Source organism: Bactrocera neohumeralis, chromosome 5 (assembly GCF_024586455.1).
Source record: "Bactrocera neohumeralis isolate Rockhampton chromosome 5, APGP_CSIRO_Bneo_wtdbg2-racon-allhic-juicebox.fasta_v2, whole genome shotgun sequence".
NCBI lineage: Eukaryota > Metazoa > Arthropoda > Insecta > Diptera > Tephritidae > Bactrocera > Bactrocera neohumeralis.
The window spans coordinates 29034054-29056133 of NC_065922.1; positions in this window are offsets into that span (position 1 = coordinate 29034054).

Below are 22080 nucleotides of genomic sequence, written 5' to 3' on the forward strand. Positions count from 1 at the left end.
AGAGAACTCGACCTCTCACGCGAGTCAATTAGAATGAATTTTCAAAAAGAGTAGCGAAACAAATCTCTTTGGACATGCTCAAACAAGTTAACAATCGTCGGAATATAGCCTGTTTCCAGTCGATCGAAGGGATAAAACAAAATTTGCTGAAGTAGCTGAATGCCGTCGCAAAAAGTGCTCATGGAAAGTGTTTCAAGGACTGGTAAAATCTGGTTGGGATTACTTTGAAGGCGACAAGATATATTTTGATGAATAATTAAATATTTTGCGTTACCAGTGCCAGGTACTTTTTTGTCACATGTAAATATTTCCCACTCTCTTCAACAATTTTTGAAGTGGTTTGTAAATTAGTTGCTACCATATCCTTTATTCCTAAATTTTGTGTCAATTTTATTGTACAATCTAGATATCAATGAGCCTTTCAGCATATTTCCGCAACTTTTATTGAATCAAAAATGCGGCAAAAATAAATTAATTTGAAAATTTACGAGCATTTTCAGCAGTGCAGTCTCCTTTATTGCCTGCGTTTGCATATTTTTAATGAGTGTGTGCTATAATCATGAATAATTTTACGCATAAGTACCTCAATAATGCCAACGAGCAACTACCCACATATGTACATACATACACAAGCATATGAGAAAGTCAAGTAAAGCGTGAAAATCTGCAGCAATCAGAAGCTAACAACTTTTTAAGCGTGCGTACATGTGCAACACAGACTGCCAAAAGCAAGCTAAGCGGAGGAGGGCGAAAGAAATATGGCGTAAATGAGAAGCGAAAGAAAAACTATTTAAGTAACCGCTGCGCAGAGAAGAAGCGAAGAAGCGCTGCATACGAGTTGCTAATGGATACAGCGAATTGCAAGTGTAAAGTTTCATATGTATATTTATGTGGCAATGCAGCATGGCAACGTTGTTGTGCGTCGGTTGGCTTTGTTTACAGTTACATGTCGAGTACAAGTTTAAAACCGAAGGGAAGAGCTAAATACCTGACGTAAAAGTTAAAATATGCACACGCACACACACAAACACCCTTCCGTGAAAAGAAAGTTAAGGCGCAGTTAAGTTGTAAGCTGCATTTGTTGTTGTTATTGTTGTAATGCGAAATACTTGCGAGCGCAAGCAAGCATTGCTAACAAATTGCTGGCAATAAAGTGTGAAGAGAAGGAGACCGCTGAGGCTGCCAACGATGACATTAACCGCTCTGCCACCACCAGCACCACCAACCTGAGTAGCAACAATATAGCAATAATATCAACCGCAAGTGCAAATGCAAGCAGCCAGGCAATCAGACAGACAGACAGTCAGACAATGGCGATGTCGTAGTTGGCATGTGAAAGCGCCTGAGGGTAAAAGCTGAGCTGCTCCGCCATCGAGCAGCAACTGTTGCATTGGCAAACGTACAAAGAAGCGTAGTCACATGACATATGCGTATGAGCGGCTACGTTCTTGTGTGTGTATGTTTGTGCGTGTGAAAAGTGTGAAGCGGAAATGCAGACGGAAGTATGAAAGTGAAGTATGCGTTTAGAACATATCTATCTATGTGTGAATATATTTACATATATAAATATAATACGAATTGTGTGTGTGTTTGAAGGCGCATTTAAGGAAGGAAACGCTGGAGTGTTTGCACTATTAAGCTCAGCAATTAGAATTGCATGTGAAAATATTTTGTAGTGGTTTCGAATTTCTAAATTGAGTGCGCTCGTGAAGAGTTGCCACATACACTCGACTATATATTGGCAAGTATTTTTAATGGATGGGCAAAGTTGCATTGTTAATGAAGCGTAATTAGGCGTATAAGTGAAAAAGTTGTTAGAGCACAAATTACTCAATGTTTGGAATTGAATTTAGAAACCAGAAATCATAATTTTTATTAATAGAAACATTTAAACAAATGGAAAACATGTCGCAAGAATATGAAATTTTCTATGAAAAGTATTGTAAAAGTAATTTAAATTAAGTATAAGAGAGAGTTTGAATTATTGGTAGTCGAAAAAGGCTTTTCGTATTTTCTCAATAGATGTCGTTGCAGTCGTATATCTACAGTGCTACCAATCAATTACATTGTGTCGTACCATATAGTGTTGGAAAAGTGAGGTTTTAAGCTTCATTTAACCAAAAAAATTTAATTCGGCGAAGTTGAAAAAATGAGATAAAATGAGAAGAATAATAAAGAAATTCACTATATTTTGAAATATTTGTATAAAAAAGGAAAGAATGCCACGCAAGCCACCAATGAAACTTGTGAAGTTTACGGAGACGATGCTGTATCAGTCCATGTAGCACAATAAAGGTTCGCTCGCTTCCGTTCTGGAAATATCGAAATTTCGATTTACACTTATGGAATAATAATTCTAGCGAAAAAATGACAAAAAGGTGTCGACCAAAATGGTGCATATATGTTTATTTATTTATAAGTATAAATAAAAAAATAATTTTAAGTGTTATTAGAAATACGAAAAGACTTTTTCGACAACCAGTATTTAGGTCTAGCAAAAAAATAAAATTTCATTATCACACGTTATATAAGTTCGGTTCGACTACGCTATTTGCGTTAGAAAGACTCAATTTTATACTATAAAATATCCCGACCGGTTTTGTGACTTCTCGTCTTTGCATGTTTTCAGTTCACGTCTAGGATGGAGGTGGAAAATATTTCATATTTTAAAGTTTTTCTTCCAAAAAAGGCGAAAACTAAAGCCAAATGCCCGAGAATGTGAAAACTGTTTAATGTCCTAATACTGTATTAGTCCATCAAACACAATTTTGGTTCCGTTGATTCGCTTCAAGTTTTGTAACCAAAGATATCAATCACACTATGGATGACCAATTGTAGAAAATATCGAAATATCGATAATTAATGAAACTAAAAGTTACACCAAAGATAACCGTATGGCACCAATTAAATAGACTGGATACAAAAAAAAGTTCAATATATTTGTACGGTAAGAGTCAATGTGTAAAAACTTTAGGAATCGATTAAGCAGATGCTAATCGCTGCTGAAAACAAAATATACAAATCCTTTTCTGAAGTGAATGGCTACTGGTGATGAAAAGTGAGTCACTAACGATAACGCCCAGCGAAAACGATCGTACGAAAAGTTACATTGCGGTGAGCAATGAACTCTGTTTCTAGGATTGATGGTCAGACGGTTTCGTTTGGTGGGATTAGTTACTATATGGTGCTTCTCTATGACTGAACTTTTAATTCAGACCTACATATACTGTCAACTATTAATCAGTCGGAAGAAAGCAATTGCTCAGAAGCAGTCAGCCTTGGTTTGAGCAATAAGAGAGGAAATGTGTTCCATCAGGACAAAGATAAACATTGATAAAGACTAGTCAGAAGCTATGGTAGCTTGGTTAGAAAATTTTTATGAATCCACTTTAGACTTGGCACCTGGCACCAAATAATTACAATCTGTTCCATCGTTTGGAAGTATTTTGACACCTGGATAATACTAGAGAACTTAAAGTACATTCGGCGATTTTTACGCTGTCTGCAATTATTAAAAAAAAAGAAGTTCCATTTAATTTTGTGTGGGGAGCCAAATTTCTTATACTGAAACGTTCAGAATATTGAAAAAGGCTTTCGGTGATAATACTTTGTTCCGAGCAAGTATTATTGATTGGTACAAATTATTGAAAGAGGTCGAGAACACGTTGGCGGCAAATCACGTCCAGTAGAGCCATCAACGACAACTGATATGATTAACACGTCAATAAAATAAAGGAATTGGTGCTTGAGAATCACCGAATAACAGTCAGAGATCTTACTGGCATCTTTAAAATGTCAGAAGGATCAGTTAAATTCATTTGGGCCTAAGAAAAGTGAAAGCACCACTAATTACCAAATCATGTATGCGAAACAATACTTTCCGACTACCAGGATGGCATAAAACGTGTTATTTCTGGAAATGAATTAAAACTAGTTATGGTAAACGATAGATCTAGGCTTACGATCCGGTAATATACGATCAGATTAGTCGGCCAAATATCGTGAAAAAAATGAATCAAAACCCAAAAAAACACGTCAAAGCAGGTCAAAAATCAAGGCAAAGTGGACAGTTTTCTTCGATTATCGAGATGTGCTGCACTCCGAACTCCTTCCCAGCCAGCCAAACTGTAAATAAGAAATACAATTTGCGTGTTATGCGTCGTTTGCGTGCAGCTATTCGGAAAAAGAGGCTGGAATTGTGGTCGTCTTGGTTCTCGCACTTCGATAATGCACCGTCGCATCCTACACGGATGCCGAGTGAATTCAGCCTATTCAGTAAACTCAAAGAAGCACTCAGTGGGAACCGCTTTGAGTCAATTGAGAGCATTAAACGAAAACCGCTATGCGCATTGCAGGCTACTCCCGAAATTGACTTTAACAACTATTTCGAAGATAAGAAAAAAGATTCACATAATTGTATTGAGGACAAGGGGACTAACTTTGAGAGGGACGACATAGATTTTGAAAAATAAATTAAGAATTTTAAAATTATGAACAAAGTCTTACTATTTTTTGTTCATAGTAATAATTCATTGGCTTAATTTATGTTTTTATGAATTCGAGTAAAGTTATGTTAAAAGTTTTCTACTGTTATTTACTTATGTTCTTAAAATATAGCTATGTTAAGCACAAAATAAGTTTGTATTTGTTGTGCCATAGCTATCTTTTATCTTGTTTTATTTTTGCGGTCTTTTGCTTTCCGCAATTTTAGTATATTAAAAAGTTATGTTTTGCGAGTTGTTACTCAAAGTTCACAAGTCATCTCCGCTATTGGTTGTTATATTTTGTCCTTGGACAGGGCTGCAGGACAACTAATGCAGTTTGTACTTACAAACTTACGATTTTACTGATGAAAGAAAAGTGTTGAACTTCTTAGAAGGAAGGGGCGCAATATATCTTTGAGGGCACAAAAGAGCCAAGGTTGCGGTGCATTCCTCACTTACTTATCTAGAAGGAAGCTGGAACGGCCAGGCTGACTGTGTTTTGAATAATATTTCTAGAACATTTGAAGTTATTGTTAAAATTTTAGAAATTTTCATACATTTTAGTAGCTATTATGGAATCAGTGCATATATTGAGGTCAATATAGCTGATTTTTTTTAATTTAAAAATTGTTGCCGTTATGTTTTTGTACCTTTCGTCTTGTTAAGTAAGATAAAAATAAAAATCTTAGAAAGATATCAGGAAATGTTTTTTTATTCTCGGGAAGTCTATAGTATGCATACAACTTTCTCCAAATCTTGTAAAATGCCCGGGAGAAATAGAACGATGTTCACTAGCTAACTGTCACATACCATGCCGCCGAAATATTAAATATTGTGTTGGACTTACACGTTCATATTCTTACTCAGTATCTCTTATCAAAACATAGTTTTGTACAAAGACTAAAGAAAAAATTAAAAAGCAAAAATTAACCTTTCAAAATTCTTCAAATTTTTTTGCAGATATGTAAATAATTAGTCGAGCTTGGTTTCGAAACACGTATTTTAAGACAGATGGGTTGGTAACAAGCAATATGGCACTAGTTGGAATAGCTGAACTGTATAACTACGTCAAAATAACTCGAACATATCGGCTACGTGCGTTAGATCACAATACTTTCTAGCCTTTTAGTAAAGCCAATAAAGAAGAATCAATCTCAATTAGTATAGCTGTAGAGTGAGGTGTATTATGTAAGGGGTATTACATGGGTTTACGAGTGTGAAAAACTCGATTTTTTGTTATATTATTAAATTGTACAACAACTCTAGAATATTGTCCTAAATTTTCAAGTTGATCCGAGTAAAAGTTTTGGAGATACCGCCTTGAGAACTTGAGAGCTCGAGGTTAGCTAGGCTAGGTGCGCCGTCTTTAGACGCGGTTTACTCAAAACTGTGATTTTGAAATCGGTTGGAAAGATTTCTCGAGGACTACTAAACCGATCTTCATGAAATTTTACACAGGTCATTGAGATACAATTCTTAAAGACTTCAACAAAGGATTTTTGAAAAAAAGGATACTTGAAAAACAATGTCGCGAAATTTTTTTCTGATTTTTTTTTTGTAAAAATGTTGGTCAAAAATTCAATTTTCAGTTTTTTTCCTATGCCCATGTTCTAAGCTAAGATTTTAACTAAAATACGTATTTTTTCACTTTAGTTGACTCTGTAAGGAGTTATCCTGCCAACGCGGGCTTATCTTTTTGCCGAGGAGTCACCGAAAATGGCGTCGCCTTGGTCGTGTTTAAAATATTTTTTTCCAAAAATTTCAGTATTTCTTTGTTTATAGTGTATCTTTGTATCAATAAAAAATTCTAATAAAATATAATATTTATTTTTTTATATGAGAAAAAACTTGTTGAAAAAAGGCTGTTTTTTACCCGAGGAAAACCATGTAACTCATGTAGAGTATAAGAAGAGTATAAGAAAAATGTTGCCTACATTTTGGCGCGGAGATGCAAAATCATCTCTATCAAACACGTTAGCGCATAAAAACGCTATAATGAAAGAAACCAAGTCTATGATATTCAAATTATGATAATTTAAAGTGACAAAAAAATTAATTAATTCAAAAAATGAAAATGAAAATTTGAAAATTTAACTGAAAGTTAACATTTCCTACTGAGTCGTTACTGAAAACATAGTTTTTCCGACTCACTTCTTTGCTCGATTGATATTTCAACTTTTCTACGCAAATAGGAGTATACAAATATACGTATGTATTGTATGTGTGTATGTGCAAAAGTAAATTTGTATGTGTACACGTCTTCATACCCACGAGACTCGATTTGAATGACATAAACAAGTTTTTGTTATAGAAAACTACCGTAACGCAATCCTTGTTCTAGCCGTAGTGCTTATGCTCAGTATAGCAATATACTTATGTGTTTGTAGTATACTATGTATTGAGCTTGTCGCTTGTGGAAAGTTGAAAATGTGAAGGAGTATAATAGTAACTATATATGCGTTCTAGGTGCTTAATATAGACATATGTACTAGTATACATATATGTGAACAATCTATAAACATATATAGTATAAATGTCTATATATGGCTGTGTATGGACAGAAATGCAATGTCTTCGCACAAGCTTACATGCAATGATGTCGCAAAAATTGACGTATAATTTTTCGTGTTTGCTGCTTTCATCACAAGCAAGTAGAGCATACTCGTACATTTATATGCAGTATAACGCTTGTAGTTGACAGTTTGATTGGTTGCATATTGCAAGTGCAGAGACAAACACACATATTCCTTAAGTTACATAGTATATACATGTACGTACATACTAGTCTACAACTTGTAGCTCATTAAAAGCAAATTATTTCATTACAATCTCTATTTTTTTCTTGCTCTGACAAAAAAGTTGCTGCTGCTAATATGACTTTAATACAGAAAGTTTTGCATAAAGCTTGGCGTCTCATGTTAATTACGGTTTTTTTATTTTAACTTGTACTTTGATTTTTCGAAAGAGTTGTCAGGTTTTTGACATCGCTTTTGTTCCTTCCGATAATAGCTTTTTAATCTATGGAAAATTATTTGGTTGCTTCGAAATTAGTTTCTGCTGTAAAGTTAACTATTAAATGTTACTAAACAAAAGTTGAGCTTGATTAATTCTACGGATATTGGATGGAGCATGCAAAAACTTGATGTCTGCTGTGTATCGAAAAAAATATATTTATTTATGGTGACTGCAGGTAGAAGATGTTAGAAAATAAATATTTACCTGAAATTGAATTTATACATTTTTTTCTAAAAGTGAATAATAGAAAAAAAAGAAACTATTTTACATTGAAGTGGTTTTATATACATATGTATAGCATATATAGTTTTGATATATCAATATTGGGTAGTAGAAAAAGTTTTTTCGTATTTTGTCAATGGATGTCGTTGCTGTCGTAAATCTCCAGTGCTGCCAATCACATTGTGTCATACTATATAGTGTTGGAAAGGTGAGATTTTGAGCTTCATTTCACAAAAAAAAAATTTAAATCGGCGAAGTTGAAAAAATGAGTGAAAATAATAAAGAAAATCGCTATATTTCGAAATTTTTGTATAACAAAGGGATGAATGCCAAGCAAGACAACAATAAAATTTGTGAAATTTACTGAGACGATGCTGTATCAGTTCGTGTAGCACAACAATGGTTCGCTCGTTTCCGTTCTGGAAATTTCGATGTGAAAGATGCACCTCGCTCCAGTTGACTTATCATCGAAAAGTCGATGAAATTATGGAAAAGATTGACCAGGACCGTCACATAAGCAGCCATGTCATCGCTAAGGAACTTAACAATCATCATCAAATGGTTATGAGCCATTTAAAAAAGGGTAGCTACAAAAAGAAGCGTGATGTTTGAATGCCACATGAATTGTCTGTGAAAAATTTAATGGGCCGAATTAACATCTGCGATTCTTTGCTGAAATGAAATGAAATCGGACTACTTCTGAAGCGAATGGTAACAGGAGACGAAAAATGGATCAAATACAACAATAATGTGCGAAAAAGATCATGGCCCAAGTTCAACAAATGGTGGCAAAGCCAGGATTGACGCCTCGAAAGGTTATGCTGAGTGTTTGGTGGGATTGGAAAGAAATCATTCATTATGAGCTGCTCCAGCCTGGTCGAACGATTGATTCTACATTTTACTGTCAACAACTTATGAGATTGAAACAAGCAATCGAAAAAAAAAGATCAGGATAACGCTAGACCACACACATCCTTGATGACTCGGCAAAAACTGAGAGAACTTGGTTGGGAAGTTTTGATGCATCCACCATATAGCCCTGATCTTACACCATCGGACTACCATTTGTTTCGATCAATGTACAAGTAGAACTCCTTTAATGGAGTAAAGTTGGCTTTAAGAGAAGCCTGTGAAAATTACTTGTCGCCGTTTTTCGCCGAGAAACCAGAAAAGTTTTATGCTGATGGAATAATGTCTCCAGCGAAAAAATGGCAAAAAGTGGTCGACCAAAATGGTACATATTTGGTTCATTAAAGTTCATTAGAAATATAAGAAAAAAATAAGTTTAAGTTTGATTAGAAATACGAAAAGACTTTCTCGACTACCCAATATATTTTAATGTCGCTATAATTTCAAAAAAACTGTGTAGGAACAGTTAAAACAAAGCATAAAAAGGCACCTTTTACCAAATATTATCAAAATGCGACCACGCTCAGCTCACACACACACTCACACTCAAGCCAAAGTTAATTTCTAATATTTACTTAAAAGTTTATTGCAACAAAAGCGCAACAGTTGATTCATTTGAAATTTGAAATCCGATTTGGAAAAACGTAGCGGAAAGTTTTAACGAATCAAACGTGACCAGAAGTGGAGTGTAATATTTGTACATTAGAAGTTTTAATTGAATTTCGAGACTGACTTGATGGCGGCGAGGTGTCCAACTGCAGTCGGCAGTGCAACAGTTGTTGCTGCATTAAAGTGCCAACACAAGCTGGAAGTGAGTTCCGCATGTGTGCGTCGCAAAGCCGAAAGTGTTAAGCAAATATACAAAGTATAACTGTAACTCAAACTATTGTGTGTGTGTGTGTGTACATGTGTGCGTGTTGCCGGTGAAAGTTAAGGTAAATTGTTTACTTGAAATTGAGATATTCGTATTACTACGCATGAGGATTTGTGTGAGTTCGCAGTGCTTCGGATTTAAAAATATTAATTATGAATAAAGAGGATTTATTGAGATAGTGTTGTTCGTACTGATAAATGTATATTGAAACTTATTAAAACAATTGGACAAATTTAAAATAATGTGTTATGCATTCAAATTTAATCAATTTAAAATTAGGCAAATGATTTACACATTGATGATTCGAAATAACACATATTTATACCTTGAACAGGGTATATTAAGTTTGTCACGAAGTTTGTAACACCCAGAAGAAAGCGTCAGAGACCATATAAAGTATATATATAAATGATCAGTACGTTGAGCAGAGTCGATTTAGCCATGTCCGTCTGTCTGTCTGTCCGTCTGTCTGTATATATACGAACTAGTCCCTCAGTTTTTAATTTATCGCTTTGAAATTTTGTAAACGTCATTTTCTCTTCAAGGAGCTGCTCACTTGTCGGAATTGCCGATATCGGATCACTATAACATATAGCTGCCATACAAACTGAACGATCGGAATCAAGTTCTTGTATGGAAAACTTTCACATTTCATAATGTATCCTCACGACATTTGGTATAGATTATTTTCTAAGGCAACAATGTAATCTGCGAAGAAATTGTTCAGATCGGATTACTATAGCATATAGCTGCCATACAAACCGAACGATCGGAATCAAGGGCTTGTATGGAAAACTTTCGCATTTGACGTGGTATCTTCACGAAATTTGACATGGATCACTGCTTAAGGTAATAATATAATCTCCGAAAAAATTGTTCAGAACGAATTACTATAGCATATAGCTTACATACAAACTGAACACATAGTTACTGAGAGAAATGCACCTGTGAAGGGTATTAAACTTAGGTGCAACCGAAGTTAACGTTTTTTCTTGTTTTCTTTTTTTTTTCGAAACTTTTTCTTCACACCAACCATGGCAATCAACGCCATCATGCACTGTAGACATCGCCAGAAGGTGTATGGCTGCGAAAGTTTCGATCAGATTCAGAGAATCTGGGTTCCTACATAAAAGAACACGAATCTGAACACTCGGATATCCTCACACACTTTGACTTCATACCGGATCAAGTGGATCATAGAGTCGTCAAACCGAACTCAGGCGCCTCTTTCTGTGCACATATGTCGACGATGGAGTTGTGGGTGGGAAAAAGCCATTGGAGGATGGGCAGTGAGCTGATAGGTCAAAACTTGGGGAGAAGGTTGATGGATGGGTTTACTGTCAGAAGCTCTCTATCAACTCCAGCTTCAGACTTCATACCTATTGCTACCAAGGAAATGCACCCCACCACCGCTATCCGTAGAATGAAAACGGGTCGGTGCTCTCGTATCCTCTTGTGTCCTACTACTAGAAAACTAGGCTTCGCGGAAGCTTGGCCAGCGCTGGGCCACCATCGATACATGCGCTGTCGCAAAAGTCAATATCGATCGCAAGAGATCTAGTGATCTCTTTGCCCTCAGTAAGGCAAGCCGATTCCTAGTTGTAGGGCTTTTAACAGACCGTTGCCTTAGCTAAAAATATAGATATTTTCTACATATTTTTGTTTTTTTTTTTTGTAGTTTTGGATAATCTGCGTTATAAAAGTGAATATGAAAATCCGGTTCGACTGTGATCATTTAAAGGATCCACTTGCAGGTTAGAGAAAATGAACTTTCCGGAAATTTTGGATGAGGGATTTTATATCAGCAATAACACGCAGCATCGGTCTCGTCTCAGACTTATCTGCGTAGACAAGTAACTTTGCATAATTCCATACAAAATTGTTGACAGTGTTAGTTAGCACGATTTTGGAGGACACACCTCAGTCCCACGACGCCAAATAATACCAACCAAAAGTTTCCTTCAATAAATTGATTGTTTCGTTGGATGTATAACAACATGTAACGCCAATTTGTTTGAACCAACATTGACTGCAATATGCTGGTTGGTTTCGTCTTTGAAGAAGTATTGACCAATGTTTCCCTCAGATCATAGAGCACCCACCAAACGGCGTCTCAACAATGGTTTGTGGATTATCATCGCTCCAAATGCGACAATTTTTTATATTAATACAACAATTCAACCAAAAGTGAGCTTCATCGCTGATCAATGGTGGCAATAGCAACATCGGTGTGCACAGTACGATGTGTCAGAGGATGTCATATGCTGACGCTGCTCGGCGATTATGTTCAACGTATACAAACCGAGTATAAATCAATTAACAGCTTAAAAGTGACTTAAACAAGTATTATCAAAAGTCTCTTGTTTTCGGACATTATCCGACATATAACGGGTGATACAAGTAGAGGTACTTTTTTGCATAGCCTTTTTTGACAGATCATGCATGAGTCGTGTCAAGCTTTCATATTTTTTTTTGTTCAGTATTGTTTGGCATTTCATCACGGAAAGACTCACGCCTGAAAAACGGTTATAAATCGTTCAACTTGATTACGAAAATTCAAGTTTTGTTAAGAATGTGTTTCGAGCGCTCCGCTCAACTTAAAGTCAATATAATCGGTCTAAAGGGCGTACTATTTGCAACACCATTACACATCTTAAGGCTCATAATTCATTACTAATATTCAACCAGCACGCATTGAAGAGCTATATTTCCTTAGCCTGAACCTGAGAATCTACACGAAGATCGTCTAGCAACACGTACTGACGTATGGAACGACTTGGCGTCGAGATCTTAAATTGAAAGCTTGTTTAAGAATTGAAGCCACTCGACTTTTCCAATCAACATCGCTTCGCCCTGAGAGCTCTTGAAAAGTTCCAAAAAGATCCGACGTTTTCGTGCCAAATTTTGTTCAGCGATGAGGCCCATATCTGGCTTAATGGGTATTTAAACAAGCAAAACTGACGCATTTGGGACGAAGAGCAACCTGAAAAGATTCAAGAGCTGCCGTTTCTTCCAGAAAAAACAACGGTTTGAAGTGGTTTGTGGGCCGGTGGAGTCATCGGTCCATATGTCTTCAAAAATGATGCCTGTGATAACGTAACTAACGGCTATAATCGCGTAAGCGGTGTCTACGCCAATTAAGATAACGTAACTCCTAATGGCGACCACCACGATACCCGACTATTTGATGTCTGAACTTGAAGCTCTTGATCTCGGCTACATTTAGTTTCAATAAAACGGCACCACATCACATCAATCAATGGATTTATTGAGAGAATGCTTCGGTGAGCACATAATTTCACGTTTTCGGCTAATCGATTGGGTCTTTTGGGATATGTAAAGTCTAAAGTCTATGCAGACAATCCCTCTTCGATTCAGGCCTTGGAGCAAAACATTGCGCATGGCATTCGCCAGTCACCAGTCGAAATGCTCGAATGAGTTATCGAAAATTGGATTAAAAGGAAATAAATGCAAAAATAAAAAAAATTAAATGAATGAATTGAATGATTATTATAGCAGATCACTTCTCGATATGAAGGTCCTGCTTGTTTATCTGATAGTTCACTTAGAATAAGGGACACTTTGGGAAATGAAATTTTGTCCACGAATTTAAATTATTGTAATTCTGCTATCATACTCTATGAAGTTGCGAAGAGTATGCCATTGAATGAAACTTTTACGCCAGTGTGCTAAATATATTATAAACAGTATTTCAATGGCCAAATTTAATGAAAACTTTCTGTGCTGTTAAATTTTTAGAAGTTTTTACAATTTTTCTTCGTACACTCTTCAAAGCGCCTTGTGCTGGCCCACATCCATTAAATGCAGAACAATATTTAAAGACTAATGTAAAAATCATACTTTAAGTGCGCAGCAAACATTTTCAGCAATAGTACAATTGACTTGAGCGTTGAGTGCAAGGGTAAATGGCTATTGCAAGAATGTCAGCACAATAGCAGTTGGCAATGCTGAAATGGCCAGTAAGCGCTCTATGCGTACTATCTTAGCTGTACAAACTGACACTGCACATCATACACATTAAATTTCTAACCACAACAAAAATGCAGTCACACAATCAATGCTTGGTTGTTGTTGTTGCTTTTGTTGCCTTTGTATGACAATTTGCTACTTTTCTTGCAACTAAATAAATGCATTGTTCGGCAGCGTTGCTGCAGTTGCTTTCAATGGCAACATCGCCCCTTTCATAGCCGCTGCTCTTTTGTTTGATAGCTTAGCATTTTAGCTGTTGTTCTTGTTGCTGTTGCCATTTTGATTGTGTTATATGCTGCTCGTGCTTGCTGCTTGTTCTTATTTTTGTGTGCTTCTTCTTCTTTTTCTGTAATTACTCTTACAGTGCCGAGTTTTATTTGTTCGCTGGCACGCTTGTCATTCCATGTCCATTTCCACTTCAAAGCATCATCAAGTAAACAACAACAGCAAGAACAACAATAATAACCAAGGCAATGGCAACAGCAGCAACAACAACTGCATTAACTACAGTTTCTATTGCTTTATTTAGTTGAGCTGGTTAATGTTGTCCTTGGCTTTTGCTAACTAACAAAGTACTGGTGCCACTCATCGCTTGCTCCTTCGGACTCTTGCAGCGCTGAGGCCCGCTTCCACCCCTGTAACGCTTCCCTAGTATGTCATGTCTCTTAGTTGCTTACATTTACTGTCCCTTCTCTCTGCATCTTCGCTATTTGCTTCAATATTTAACTTCTTGCTGTTGCTTGTCTTTGTACAGGGTGGTTCATATGTTGATATATTGATAATTCAATTATACTTTTTTGTGTTTTTTTTCTTTAAAAACAATGTGTGGCGAATATAGTTTCACTCATATAACTGCCTTCATGCCTTGATCCTCTTGGTTACCAAAAAGTCTTACTATTTTTTGCCCACAGCAGTATCTTACAAAAGGCTTGTTCGACAAGTCGTTTCAGTACGTCTAACTGCCTCAAATCGGTGCTTTCAGGCTTTTAGATAGCGAATTTAAAAAGAACTTTTGAAATATTTCCCAAATTTGGTTTTAAAGCTGTTTTACGGTTTTCATAACATATAGTTTCAACGAAAGATCGTTCAGTTAAATTTTCCTTTATGAGGTCTCTTTGGAGCTCACTTTTGAACAAAATGCAATCTTTAGCAGAATTTTGAATGGAAATTAAAGGATAGTTGAGCCCTTTGGCAGTTAGGCCAGCGCTGGGTACCATTAGCTCTTTCGCTGTCGCAAGATTCTTTTGGTCCAAGATGGATCGCAAGAGGTTCAATAAGTTCTTTGACCTTAGTAAATACCAACGAAAAGAGATAAGTCTAGACTTTCCGCAGTTGTAGATATTCCAAGAAGGATCGCAATAAGTTATGTAATTTCTTCGGCCTTAGAACATACTTACTTTAGAATATATAGATAAGTCTTGACTTTCCCCAGTTGTAAAGGTTCTAACTGGTTATTGTCCCATCGGCATACACGCGGAAAGATGAAGTACCTAACCGGATGCTTGTTGTGGAAACTGTATGGAAGAAGTAGAGGTACAAACTCCTCTAAGGTTTCATCATCTGTGGGCTCACACTTTCAGGTATCTCGCTTAGCTAGCGGAAATAGAAATACCTTAAACGTCTCAAAATAATTGTATTGACCTCAAGATTTGTGGCCTCATCTATTCTGAGTACAAAAGTTTAAATTTTGTATTCATAGAGAACAATATTTAGTAGTACATATGCGACCCCTATTTTAAGGACAGCCATAGAACCGAACCTAAAGTCGTTAAGTTTACTGCCTTCCGTATTTAAAAAAAAAAAAAAAAAAATTATACACAAAATGGACCACCCTTTACTGCTGAACATTTCTTTACTCCCCCCCCACCTTTTCTTTGCGCTCCCTTTTGGTTGCCATTAACTATTAAGTTTGTAGCTGCTTTAAGCTGCAAATTATATTCTACACTCGTTCTGATGAAGTGATTTCATGTCCGCACTTGAGTGTGAGTGTCCTTTGTCGGAAGTCCTGTGTGCTCATTTAACACACCCGCCCACCGTCTCGCGTTCTCTTTCGCTTTGTTCGGGTTGTAAATGTTGTTATTATTCATGTTTCGGTTGTTGTTTATTTTGTTTTCTTATAATTGTTGTTGCTGCGGCAAGGCGTGCGGCGGGCTAGATTACTCCATCATTTCATCACTACAACGGTGCCGCAACACCACCCGTTGCCAGCAACTATTCTTGGAATAATTTCGTATTCTGCTATTTAGTTGTTGCTGTTGTTTCATGCTTGTGTTTTTAAATTTTGTTTGTTGCGCGTGTTTTTTGGTTTCTTGTTGTCTTGTGTTGCCTAATGGCGAGTCTTCTTCAGCAGGTTGTCAATGTTGGCTGCTTTGTCAGCTCTTCTTTGGTGACTTAACATAATGATTTTCAATTGACTTTTAAATTAGTTCACTTAGAATGCTGATAACCATCATTACTCTTCTTTGCACTAGCCTGTTGTGTGTGTGTGTGTGTGTGGCTTGGTGGTGGCGTAAAAAATATATTTTTCTGAAATGGTATTGCACTCATGACTTTTGTGAAGAGGTTGTAATATCTAGACTAGTTTGGAACACTGACTCGTGATGAGTCCAAGAACTCCTTGCCTACTATAAAACGGGATGATTTTTCAGGTTAATAAAACTTAACTTTTGAGCTCCGAAACTGGATTATCCAGTTTAGTCACATAAGTGCTGGAATCCAAGGTGGATACATGAGATTATTCCAACCAAGCTTGCTTAGTTTCTGATGATATTATATTCTGATGATACATAGTTTGTAGCCTGGAGTTGGCCTGATGGATTACAATTCCTCTTCTTTTGACCGGTCGACCACTCCTGGGACATTTATTTTTTCAGACGGTCCAATTGCTGACAATAGAGGTTCGTATAAAGAGTATGGTCGTGGGGGAGCAGCTCATAGTTTATGATTCACTGCCAATCCCACCAAACACAGCCATTTGCACTAGTTCACCGCCATTCTCAACGATCGTTTGGCTTGCCGTCGTAAATGACCCACTTTTTGCCAGCAGTTTTCATCCACTTTAGGAATGGATTAATTTTGTTGCGCCTTAGCAACGATTCGCAGATGAAAATTCGGTCTACGCGGTTTTTTGCATTATGTAGTACGGCACCCAGACATCGCGCTTCTTTTTATATTAAAACCTGTTTAAATGGTTCCAAACGGGCTCATGAATGGTCGAAAGAGTGTTTATATAGTGGTTGGACTCGAGAGTACCATTATGTTATTGATATTTTCGGCAATTGATGGTAAGATGACCAGCATTGCAGCATTGGTAGAGAAAATATTACTGATAGCTTTTATGTATGAAGCTAGCAGGTTAAGCTAATCTAGAGCCCTAGAAAATATCTAATTTTAACATAGTAATGTTAGAGAAATTGAGCTGCTCTATTCTCAGTTTTATTAAACTTTATATTGTTGTGTAAAAAACTTTGCATATTGACATTTGAATACAAAGTGGCGGTTACTTTACTAATGTTCGGGATCACCTTTTTCAAGAGTGCCGCGACTGGCGTAGGTTTATCTAGGAACTCTTGCCATGTAGAGCAAAATAATATTGAAATAGGCATCGACCGACTGATGCACTCAATATACTCTTTCATAACCTGTCCACAGACGTAAATATGTATGTGCTATTAGAATTAAGGAAATAGGAGAATGAAGTCGGAAACAGTAGGGATATAATGCCGTCTTATATCAGCAAAATATAAGCAAATATTACTATTACCTCCCAAAGTTAGACTTAGTCACATTCAAGTAAGAATTCTCTCTAGCGGTATAGTAGGGGGAAGGATACTACCGCCACCTATACCAACGTACTATGGGGGTCCAGATATAGCACATACAGACTTACAGCTACCATAACGACGCCATGGCCTCTTGAAGAGCATGCGATAAAAATGAACCTGTTTTATAATAATAGTTGCAGCTTCAAGGAACGGTTTCCCACATTCTCTGTGAATACCCAGATCTATTGCAAATCCAGCACAAAATACTTGGAACCCAACAAACACTATACCTTGAATGGTTGTTCACCAAAAGTATAACGCCAAATAAAAGCAAAACGATAAGAGGCTAAAAGGTCCAACAACACTGCATTAAAATAGCGCATCTAGCGTTAATTGAGCCCATGGCGGCAGAACTCCTTCCACACCTACCTACCTAAGCATTGATGCTACAGATTATTAGACAGAGAAAATGATTTTGCTTCACTATTCACTAATGATTTTCGTATCCCAAAGTGTCATTATTTTTCAGCTATTTCATTAAATTTTAAAACTTATTAATTTCTAAATAACTGTATGTACTATTCTCATAAAGAGAAACAAAGAATACGAGTAAAAGACTCAAAGGCGCAGTTTTAAGAATATATAAGTAAGAAAGACCTAATTTCGGATGCAACCCAACATTTTTTACTCTTGAAACTTCCAGGAATCAAAGCCAGAGCAATACCTTCAGGTGTGAAACGTCAACCAGATGATCGGATTTTAAGCAATTGCAATCATACATTGACCGTTATATTCGGTAAAAAGTTTGTTAGAAAAACGAAAGTCTTTATATGTAGTATATGGGAGTTGGGGTAGTATTGAACCGACTTTATATATTAACAATTCTTTTTTATTGGCGTGGAAACCGCTTACTATTTCTACTACTATTTAACTATTACCATGTACTAAAAAAATTTTGCCTGGGTTTCATATGGAGCAAAGTTAGTCGGATGTTTGAAATTTCTGATAATAGTTATATGGGGACTAGGTCAAGTTTGCGCCCAATTTTATCTATTTTAGGAACAAAAATAGATTGTTATGACTAAGACATGATTTGTGATTTTCATTGATATATCTGAAATAATGGCTGATATATGCAGTATATACTGGTAGTCAGTTCAAAAATTCTTATATAAGGTATATGGGGACTCAGGGAAGTTTTGACATGATTCAATCCATTTTAGACACACAGACATACCATTGTTATGAAAAGGTATCCCTGAATTTAAATTATGTACCTCACATATTAACCGATATTTGTCGTAAGAAGTCAACTATAGGTACTGCGGTCCAAATACTCGGTACCTAGGGTGGACAATTTATAGTCATAAGCTGGCATAATCCAAAGGAATTATTCATGCAAAGTTTTTTCCGTTATATTAATTGCTTCTTGATTTGCACACTGGAAAGGAAAGAGTCAGATGAAATTAAAATTGTGACGAATGTACTAAATTAAGTCGAAATCGGTGTGTTGGGTCTTGGGATAAACATAATATTTCACCGAAAAGAGGGCGGTGCCACGCCCATCGTAAAATTTTCACACCGGCTCCTTTAAAGTTCTTCCATATCATCTCGAGAGTAAAATTTAATGTCTCTGGCGCATTTGATTTTTAATTTATTGCTCTTTAAGTAGTTTTCAACACAATTGTTATATGGATAATACTATAACTGCAAATGAGGTTAACCTAAATTACAACAACAACCAAAGCATAATGCAATTCATTTAAAATTAACTAGAAAAATGCCAGTTAACTTTCAGTTTTGACACGTTTCGTGTTCGAGCATTTTTAATTAGCTATGTAAATTGGAATAATTGGATAAAAGTTGGTTCAGAAAAGCTAATCCACATACGGATAAATACACATATGTATATGCATACCTACAACGCTGCTAATTCATATACGAATACATAATTGCATTTATTTAAAGCGGCGACCAAATTTCACCTTGAATTGTGCCATAAATAATACTTGTCCGCAGCTAATAATATAACTACTGCAACAACAAATCATAGAGGGTAGATTAAATAATACTTAAAATAGTAGAACAATTAAATTTACAAGCTAAGGTGGCAGACAGCCAATTACTAACGCAAATGCCAGCGTTTATGGCTGCCACATAAATGTAAATAATGGAATTATTGCGCCAAACCCACAATTGCATTACACTCACACACATACACACACATGGACTCACATGCACTCACGCAGGTACGTGCAGTAATCCACTTGCAGTAGTGCATTTCGCCAATTGCAATTAATTAAAATTTATGTGTGACATTTATGCGAATTTTTATGTTTATCATACGCCATGTACGCCCGCCGCTGTAATTTTGTGAGCGCCTGCACCTATAATTACGTGCACACTCATGCAATATATATGCACGCAGGCGGGTATAAATATTTATGAGCGTGCAAAGTTGCAAGTACAAAGTGTGTTTGTTTGTTTGTTTGTAATTTTTTGGATTTCTAAAACTTAATAACTCACGTAGCACGGTGGCTAATGCCGCGGGCAGAGCGTGCGTTGGGTTCAACAATATTATGCGCTGTAATCGAAACAATTGAAATTATTAATGCATTCATATTAAATTCATTACACTTGGACACATAGAAAAAAGTCCCTTTGGGCATCTGGCAGTGGCACTCCACCTCCGCCTCCAGCTACTTCGGGCTTTTGTTCTATATTTAATGGCATTTATTAAATTAGTTATTTAAAATAACTGAATTGCTGAGAGCATTAAATTTGCTGATGGAATTTGCACAAAGGTCAGCTGAGTTTATTAGTCACACAGTAAGTTATTGATAAAAGTGCTGTAATTTAATTGGTATACATTTGTTGGTCACCTGGTTTATGTGTAAGAACAAATTGAATGCTAATCAAATTTATTTTATAATAATTTTGTCAAGGAATGTAGCGATGTATTGAGTAGTAATCTGTGCCAAATTGAAGATACCTTGACGTAGAAAAGAGTGTTCCATACAAAGAATTTAGTTTGATCGGTCAGTGGTATGGCAGCTTGTATATGTTATAGTTATCCGATATCGACGGTTCCCACAAATGAAAAGCATCATGGTTAAAAAAATGAAATAGGCGCATAGTGAATGTTATCTAATTCGTTCAATATTATTAGATTACCCTGAATAAAGGGACATTGCAAAAAGCTAAAGCGAGACCTACTTCTCAGAGCCCCAGAAAACATATTTTTCAGTGACGTATCGAGCAGACTGAACTTGATTGCGAGCATGACAGTGCTAGTATTGTTCGCTTCGTCTTCTTCTTTACTAGCGCCAGTCGTTTCTTCTTTTCACTATTTGGAACCAATTAAGGATACCAAATGCAGCCAGGTCCTTCTCTACCTGATTTCTCCAACGGAGTGGCGGTCTTTCCCTTCCTGTGCTTACCTCGGCGGGTACTGAAACGAAAATCTTCAAAGCTGGAGAGTTCTCTTTCATTTGGACTACATCTCCTGATTCGCTGGACTGTGTCAATGTCGCCGATACAATGCGTAAAGAACTGTAAATCTTCCGCAAAACTTTTCTCTCGAACACTCCTAAGCCATGCTCTCTGCACCTTACAGCAAGATGCGAATGATGAGGGACTTTTAGAGTTTGGTCCTTGTTCGTCGAGAGAGGACTTTACTGTTCATTTGCCTACTCGGTCCTTAGTAGCAGTTATTGGAAAAAGTGAATCAGCGTTGGAAAACAAGGCTGATATTGCTGATTGACGCTTGTTCCGAGATAGACTAAATTATCTGAAACTTGGAAGTTATGACTGCCAACTATGACTTGTGAGCCAAGAAGTAAATACGACGACTGTTTGTTTGATAGCAGAATATATTTCGTCTTGTCCATACGCTTCGCTGCCTTTTCCAATAAGGAGAAAGCAGATCTAACGGCACGGTTGTTGAGGCCAATGATATCAATATAATCGGCGTATGGCAGCAATTGCACACTCTTAAAGAAGATTGTACTTTCTTTAGTTACATGATAGGGTAGTCCCTTTGTCTAAAACCTCACTTAGGTTAGCCGTGACCCCAGGATCCTCACAAGTTGGCCACCTTATCTTACGCAAGTGTTACTTACGTTTCCTAGCTCGGCAGCGAGGATGAAATAGTACGAATTGGGTATAGTCCTACAACTGAAACTGCTTATCTAGACATAAAGCCATACCATTACATAAATTGCTACGTGGGACTATTCTGGACAGGAAGCTCTCATGAATGTAGAATGGTGGGAGTAGCGCCTCAAGTGTCTCATTACCGCTACACAGCAATTTATGGCGATTATGACTTACGGTATATTGGTATGGTCACCAAGAACGGATAATAAATACGCTGTAAGATGTATGGAGGGCATACAAATAGCAACCAGTATTTGTATTAGTGGAGATTCCAGAAAAATTTCTAGCTGGGTACTTAACGTAATTTGCTCGACGGACAGTCGACAAACTTGTTCAGTAAGCAAATTACAGCTAAGTCAGCTTTTAGACTAGGGAATCCTCCCTTTTAGAACGCCAAAGGGTATTCTTTGATAGTAACAAAGTTCCTATTTCCTGCCATTACCACGGATTTTCAAAATTTTACTGAATTGAATCTGAGTTCAATCCACAATATCGCTTTTCCTTCCAGAAAACAGTGGGAAAGGGGCGAAGTAGAGTAGTAGTAGCGCTGAGATAAGCAACTATACGGATTATGCCAAACTAGATAACCGAGTGGGAGGTGTCGTCTTCTCTGCAAAATTAGATACCAATATTGCCGCACATGTCGATTAATGAAATTTAAAAT